Genomic DNA, 7,482 nt, shown 5'->3' with positions numbered 1-7,482 from the left:
AGTTTCTATTCATTTCTTTTTTCCCTGTGAATGGCCATATCTGTTTCTTTTCATGGCTTGTGTTTTATTGCTTTTGTTGGTGGTATTGGTGTTGAATACTGGATAATTTAAATATGTGGTAACTCTGGAAGTCAGACTTCCCTTCCACTCCAGGGTTTGTTGTTGCTGTTTACTGTGGGTTGCTCTGTTTGCATGTTTAGTGACTTCTCTAAACTATTTTTTGTAACATCTATAGTCTTTGCCACTGAAGTCTGTATTTTTTAGTTTATTGGACAGCTGATATTTTTACAGTTACCTTAAATGCCCGGAGCCAACAAAAAATAAAGAAGAATTTTTTTAAAGGAAAGAGAAAATACTCTTGTGGTCTTTGCAAATTGGATCTGTGTCAGGACACTCCTTGCACACTTAGCCAGGCACTTTCCTACCTGCAGAGCCTGAAGGCCAGCAAGAGACAAAGGGTCTTCTCAAACCTTTCGAGAGTATGTGTCTCAGTCTTGACTTTCTTGATTCTCTGGCATACATGGAAGCTTTGAAAAGCTCTATTCCCACACATATCTCTTTTCCAAACTCTTCTTTCCCAGACTTCTCAGTCTACTACTTTTCCCAAGTGTAGTCTCTTGCCCCACCCTGCTGAAGCCAGTAGCTGTGCCTATAAATGCTTCCAGCAAAAGCCACCTAGAAAGCCACATCAGCCCCAGGAATGCCCTGAATGAATAAAAGCCTTTCCACCTGCCCTTGAGGGAGCCACCCAACAAGATGACATCCACAGCCACAGTTCTTTGGGAATAAGCTCCCTATTGCTCCTTCTGGCACTAGCACCCAGCACCAGAAGTCTGGGCCACCGCCAAAGAATGTGAGGAAGGGTGGGTTCAAATTTAAAATGCATCGTAACTCCTACCATGAAGCAGCAGTTTCTCTCTTCACTAAGTTTTGCCTTGGCTGTTACAGTTTTTGACTAGATTCCATTGTTCTTCAGAAGCTGATTCTGAGGATTTTTGCCAGCTCATTAGTTCCCTATTCCACCAATTTGAGCACTTGAGTTTGGGGAAATAACTGTTTTATGAGTCTAAAGATCCCCACAGTGGAGGCTGGAGACTTGTTTTCCCAGTCTCCCGTGCAGCTGCATGCACTGCCCCTTAGAAATACATCACAAAATAAGTTCATAAAAATAAATAAGATCAATAAGTTTGTTCTCAGGTGAAGATTAAAACATTAATTAGTTAATTAATTAAGGAACACAAGTGTAGTCTTGTCACTCAGGATCATATGCTTAGCACTGGTTCAGCATGATCTGTAATCCTAAACAACCCAGATCTGTAATCCTAAACAACCCATTTCATAACTAACAATGCTCAGACCAAAGAATGTTTTCATGTCTTGCCCTAAAATCTTCAAACAAAAGGCAATTCTATCTGAAGGGCACCAAGGTGTGTGGGTTATGGTCTCTGCCAAAGTTGCAGGCAGACACTGTGATTCAGGATATGCAAAGAACTTCAGAGCTTGAAAACACGTGAGAGAAAGAAGAAATTAACTTCTTAATTAACTTCCTGTTCTCAAGTGGCATGCATGCATTAGATTCTGACCTAACAAGAATCATTTTCCAGCAGTGCTGAGCATCTATTTTTCTGTTTCTTTTCATGCTCCTGATTATTGTAGCTGAGGAACATTTTGCAACTGAAATGATTCATGTCAGTCTCTAATCTGTATATATGAGATCCAAACACAAAATGTGTTAAGTGATACCAATACTTTGTATTAGCAACTACATTGACGCTGAAAACTAGAACTGCAAAAAGTTATGTAATAAAAATAATAAAGATTTTTTAAATATTAAATTTAAAATTTTCAGCTTTAAACATTTAAAACTTCAATATTTATTACTTATATTTGTATTCTGCCCTATAATTTTAATAAATACTTTTAAATATTCAGAAAGCAAGTTTGAAAATATATTTGGATATTAAATTTTTTATTTTACTTTCATTTATATTCTCTATAAAAACATACTGAAATTTTTATATTTTGAAACTACATAATTACATTTTGTTTTTTGTCCTTTGAATAATTATTGACAGTGGAATATAAATTATGTAGAAACTTTTATCATAACACATATTTAGTGATTTTATAGAAATAAGAGAAATAAATTTGTGGATAATATATATATAATTTATAAGTTATAAACATCTTTATTTCTCATCCAAATACTGCTAGCCCATCAACTTGCTCAGATATAATTAAATCAGTCTTCTTTGATATTTTGCCAACTTTTTCATAGAAAACCAGATTTGTTTGGGGTTTTGTTGTTGTTATGAAGTTGTCAGGTAGGAAAAAAAAAACCATCTTATTAATCAGCTTGTTAGCTTGATTTATAACTTTTACATACTATAGAGATATGAAACAAAGGCTCTTTCTAATCTCTTGCCCTGGTACTGCCTGCTTGCAGCTGTTAGGGTGTGAACCTTCAATCTAAGAGAGCAACGCTTCTCAAGCCAGGTGATTCTGCCCAGCAGGGAAGTTTGGCGATATCTGGAGGCATTTTGTTCTTCTCAACTTCCATGTAATGCCAGGAGGCCAAGAATGTTACTGAATACCCTACAATGCACAGGACAGCCCCCACCCCAACAAAGAATTATCCAACCCAAAATGCCAACAGTACCAGTTATTCTAGTAAGGGCAATAGCGAATCCTCAAGCCTCCAGAAACAGCAGAGGCAAAGAACTCAGGAGCATGTTAGAGACACAGGATCACAGAGGGGGTGGTGTCTAGACCCAGCTGCAGCAGGGTTCTCCAACGGAATGGACCAGGATAATGGAGATACCATTCGCAGCTGCAAAGACTCCAAACTAATCCTCTGGCCCTTTCAGAGATTCTGTATTATGTTATATCCTTCAATAAATTAAACTAGCTAAAGTGTGTTTTTTCCCCTCAACTAAGAACACTGACTGATAAGGCAGGGTAGGACCAATATCCCGGCCCCCATTTGATAGATGATGACATTGATCCCCAGGAAGTCTCAGACCAGATCACGGAGAGTCCAAAGAGTTGTCAGTTTGCAAGTGACTAGATTTTCACACAAACCAACAAATTTAAATTTAGCTTTATTAATTTAATTAACTTTAAATTTAACTCAAACTGGTACTTTTCTAGAGGACGGTGTTACTCCTTGCTCACAGAAAACAAACATGGGAAGGGCAGGGGTGCAGCTGCACCTCAGAAACAACTGGAAGCCCAGAGTTAAATACCATGAGGACCTGACCCATCTCTTCTATGCTGTTCATAAACATTCTTCTTCGTTATCACACCAACTACGTTTTCCACATGGCAGAAATTATGACAATCAGATCTCAAGGTTCTTATCTTACAACTTCCACAATTTTAAAGAGATAGACCTCATATCTCCCTGGTTCAAAATATCCTAAAATATCTTCAACATGGTTTGATGCAAGACAGAATATACGTCAGAGGACTGCGAGTTGGGAGCATTTGAGAACCATGTGGACACATGGAAGAGAAGGAAAAGAGAAGGTAATGGAAAAAGTCACACTGAGAACAGAGTGTGATGGATAGTCTCCTGACATGGCTCAAAGAAGGCCAATCCCTTTTACTTGAGATCCCATCATTTTCTTTTTTGTAACTTAAAAAGCCCTTACTAATTTCAGAGACTTCTCTAAGCATTTGTATATCAGGTTAGTAACAACTCGAATCCATGGGTGACTTCTTGCTCTTCCTACACTCCCATTACTTGGTGCTGGAGCTCTGCTTTGTCACCCTCACCCCCAGGCCTGGGCTAATGGAGCAGCCATTCTCTGGGGCAGGGCCCATCCCCAAAGGCAGACAAGAGGTAGATATCACACCAGCCACTAAATGCTTCCGCCTGGAAGTAACACATCACTTCTGCTCACAGACCATTCACTGGCCAGAATTAGTCACATGGAAAGTGCATGTACCTGACAAGGGGAGAACCTGAGTATTTGGCAAGCAGCTCTAATTTACCATAATTTCCACTCCAGCACCTCACAATCATATTTAATCTTCACAACTAGAACAGGAAGTATTATCATCATCCCTATATTAAAGATGGGTAAATTTAACACATAGGAACTAGCCCTCAATATCAGTTAGCAAGTAATGAGGTCAGCATTTGATTCCAAAGTCCATTCTTAATCTTTTTTTTTTAAACTGACTTCCTTGGCTTATCTTCTGTGTGGTCTTCAGCACTTCCACTACTACTTAAAAACATAAAAAGGTGGGTAACTGGGTGCCAGGACAGTGTCCTTGAACCGATTCCTGCCCACATTCCACTCTACTCCATCCTGCCCCAAGACCGATTTTTGGGTCCATGTAATTCTGTGGGCTTAACACTATAGCACTGGTATGCTTCCACTTTAAGAAGCTTGCTCTCCCACCTTGAGGGTCAGATGACTGTAAACCTGCAGATCCCCTTTGATAGGCTTGATGCTGTGGATAGAGTTAACAGGGTTCCTGCTGTTAATCCTGTTAATCTGTCTGATTTAACAGGTCACAACCAGGACAAGGAGTTGGTTTCTGCACTTGTACCCACTTCCCAGTGCCTGGACATCTAACACTAGTTACTGTGAGGTCAAGAATGCATGACAGAACACACTAAGGGCCACCAGATAAAAGGTAGAATGTGATTTAAAAGTATTTAAATCCTGACTTTGTCACTTGCTACCATTTGAAAAAATGGCTTCACAGCTTTTTCTCACCTGAAAAACTGGAGTCAGTAGTTGCCATGATATAGAATTTAGATTAAATGATACCATAAGCTTAGTTCCATGCCTGGCTTTTATTAAAAACAGCTAATAAGCACTATTATCTTAGACTGTTGTATGTATAGCAGAAAAATAGATAATGTATAATCCATGTTCCTTTTGAAGATTTTTGACAGAAGTGACATTTAACCTCGCTATTAGGAACATCTCTCTGGGGAAAAGGCATTCGGGTGGGGTGATCCACACGCAAAGGCCGAGGTGAGGCACATGTGGTGTCTAGGCAGTGGATTATACTGGAAAGCCAAGTGAGAATCCACTGTCTTCCGAGTCAGGAGTGCAAAGTAAACTTCTAGCCTGGGGTGAAGGAAGTATTTGCTGATAATGTAGGTTGATCAAGAAAGCCTGTAACTCTACCTTGCCCAGAGAACTGAGTGCTCTTCTATCCGTTACCTGAGGCACCAGTTACTCCGTTAAGAAAATAGCCTCCAAATGAGAATACAATATGAACTGGTGTGTACTATGTGGAGGATGTCTTGGTGTCTTGGTGGTGGTGTTTTGACCCTTTGAATTGGATTTCTTTCAGCTTCTGATCAAAGGCTCTTTCTGGAAAAAAGCATGGGTATCAATTTTGCATGTACTTTCATCAAGTTTGTTTCCCTGACACCCATCTCTAGATTCCAGGCTAAGAATCAAGGGTCTGGATATGTGCTAAGGTTTCTTTTAACATTGACTCAAAGTGCGTGTGGTGGGCCCAGATGATCCAGATGCTGTCACACCCATACCTGACCCCACCCCCCAGGTCTGCAGTAACAACGTATTATGAAGGCAGGCTGGGTTCACATTACAGGAAGTACAACTGGCCTGAGCCAAAATCATCCTGCCAGCAAGTACCTAAACTGTCTCCAGGTCCTCAAAACCTGGGTCTAGCCCCAACAAACCAGCCCCAGGTCATGTTAGAATTTTAAGCACTAGAACTCAGAACCATGGACCAAGGCCATCTCATCTGCTCCCTCATTAACCCAAAGAACATGTGTTCTTTATCCAACTGGTCACCCATTTTTTCTAACCCACTTTTTCCATCCCTAACCATTTCAAAGGATACAGGATCTCCACTATACCTTGATGGCAAATGAAACCATTTTCTTGCCTATTTTAATGTTCCCAGTCAGTGCCCAGTAAGATTCATTCAACAACATGCATGTAATTGAGGCACCCCCTCTGGGCCAGTCATCATGCTAACAACCAGATACAAGTTAGCAAAAACATGTCTTGTCCTCCCAGTCCACAATTTTGGCATAACGAGAAAAAAATCAACAATCGGCTCTTTGAAGATTCTTCTGGACTCACCTCTGTGCCTGACAAACACAAAAGAATGACTGTCAAGTGCTTGGTCTGCTGAACCCCTAAAAATGTGTTAATCATTCATGGCTTTCGGAACATCAGAGGCCTTCAAACCCAGGCATGTCTCTTAATTTCCTAACATCTAAGCAGGTGGAGCCTACCAAATGGGGCTGTTACATGCCACATCTTGTAATAGGCCCTCCTTTCAGGAAGTTACTAAGTTATTGAATGCTGGCCCTGAGTTGTTTCATGTGCTCTCATTTAGCAATCCCATGAGGTAGGTTCTTCCTTTTGACAGAACAACAGGGCTCAGTTGTCACTTGCTGGAGAGATCACCTTACACTCCAGGTCAATGATTCAACATCCCCACCCAGGCTGAAATAGAGTGCTTTACCCACCAGATAGTCAGAAAGTAGCCCTATAGGATAGTTATCAAAATAACCCCAATGGTTAACAGTGAAAACATACTTTTCTGAAAAAGAGACAATCAAATCAAACCTATACAACAAACAGTTGCTAGCACCAAACATCACTTCCTATTAGGCCTACCGGATCTTTTGCAATCAGGCAGCCACTTTTCTACTTCAGCCCGCATGACTATAAGACAATTAAGGAAAAGCAGCTGCTGTCCTTTTTTGTAAAGCTATGAACCACCCCAAGCATCCCACTCCCATGCCAGGCAAATACAGCAGGCTAGGTATACAGTATGTACCTGGGTTCTCCTCTTCCAAGCCTCCTTTCTCCTTGGCCAGACTGACAGGTCTACCAAAAATCAAGAGGCTAGCCCATACTGTCCAATAGAGAACACCAGCCACATGTGTTTATTATGTGACTAGTCCCAATTAAGTTGTGCTTTAAGTGAAAATAAATGTGCAATATACATGATTTTAAACTTATCACAAAATAAAATTCCATTTCATTTCAATTACACGGTCAAATTTTAACTTTCTGAACACAAAATGTTACTTAAAATGAAAATCCCAATGTCTCTCTTTGTCTTAATGTGGCTACTACAAAGTTTAATTACACATGTAGCTCTTGTTACAATGTAACCTGGACAGTACTGCTCTTAGAAAAGAAGAGTGGAGCCCTGGTCTATTTCACAGAAGCCATCCTGTCCTAGTTGGTGGCTGAGCTATTTATAAGCATGTCCCAGGTAAAGTGGTTTGGCAAACTCATTCACCCCAACTCCAGGAATACACTTGTGACAGGTTTACAGTAAAACTAAATTCTATTGCTAAAATCTTACTGACATGCCATCCAAATTTACTTTGAGGAGTCTTAGTGAGCTGTGGGCTCCAGCTGTCTTCCTGACTGCTTCCTCATACGTACGTACTTACGTCGTTAACCATATATATTCAGGGCAGTTAACAGTGCATAAAGTGAGTATTGTCAAGCTAAAAAT

This window comes from Furipterus horrens, unplaced genomic scaffold (genome assembly GCF_987537825.1).
Source record: "Furipterus horrens unplaced genomic scaffold, mFurHor1.1.pri manual_scaffold_5, whole genome shotgun sequence".
Lineage (NCBI taxonomy): Eukaryota > Metazoa > Chordata > Mammalia > Chiroptera > Furipteridae > Furipterus > Furipterus horrens.
This window is presented reverse-complemented; position numbering follows the sequence as displayed.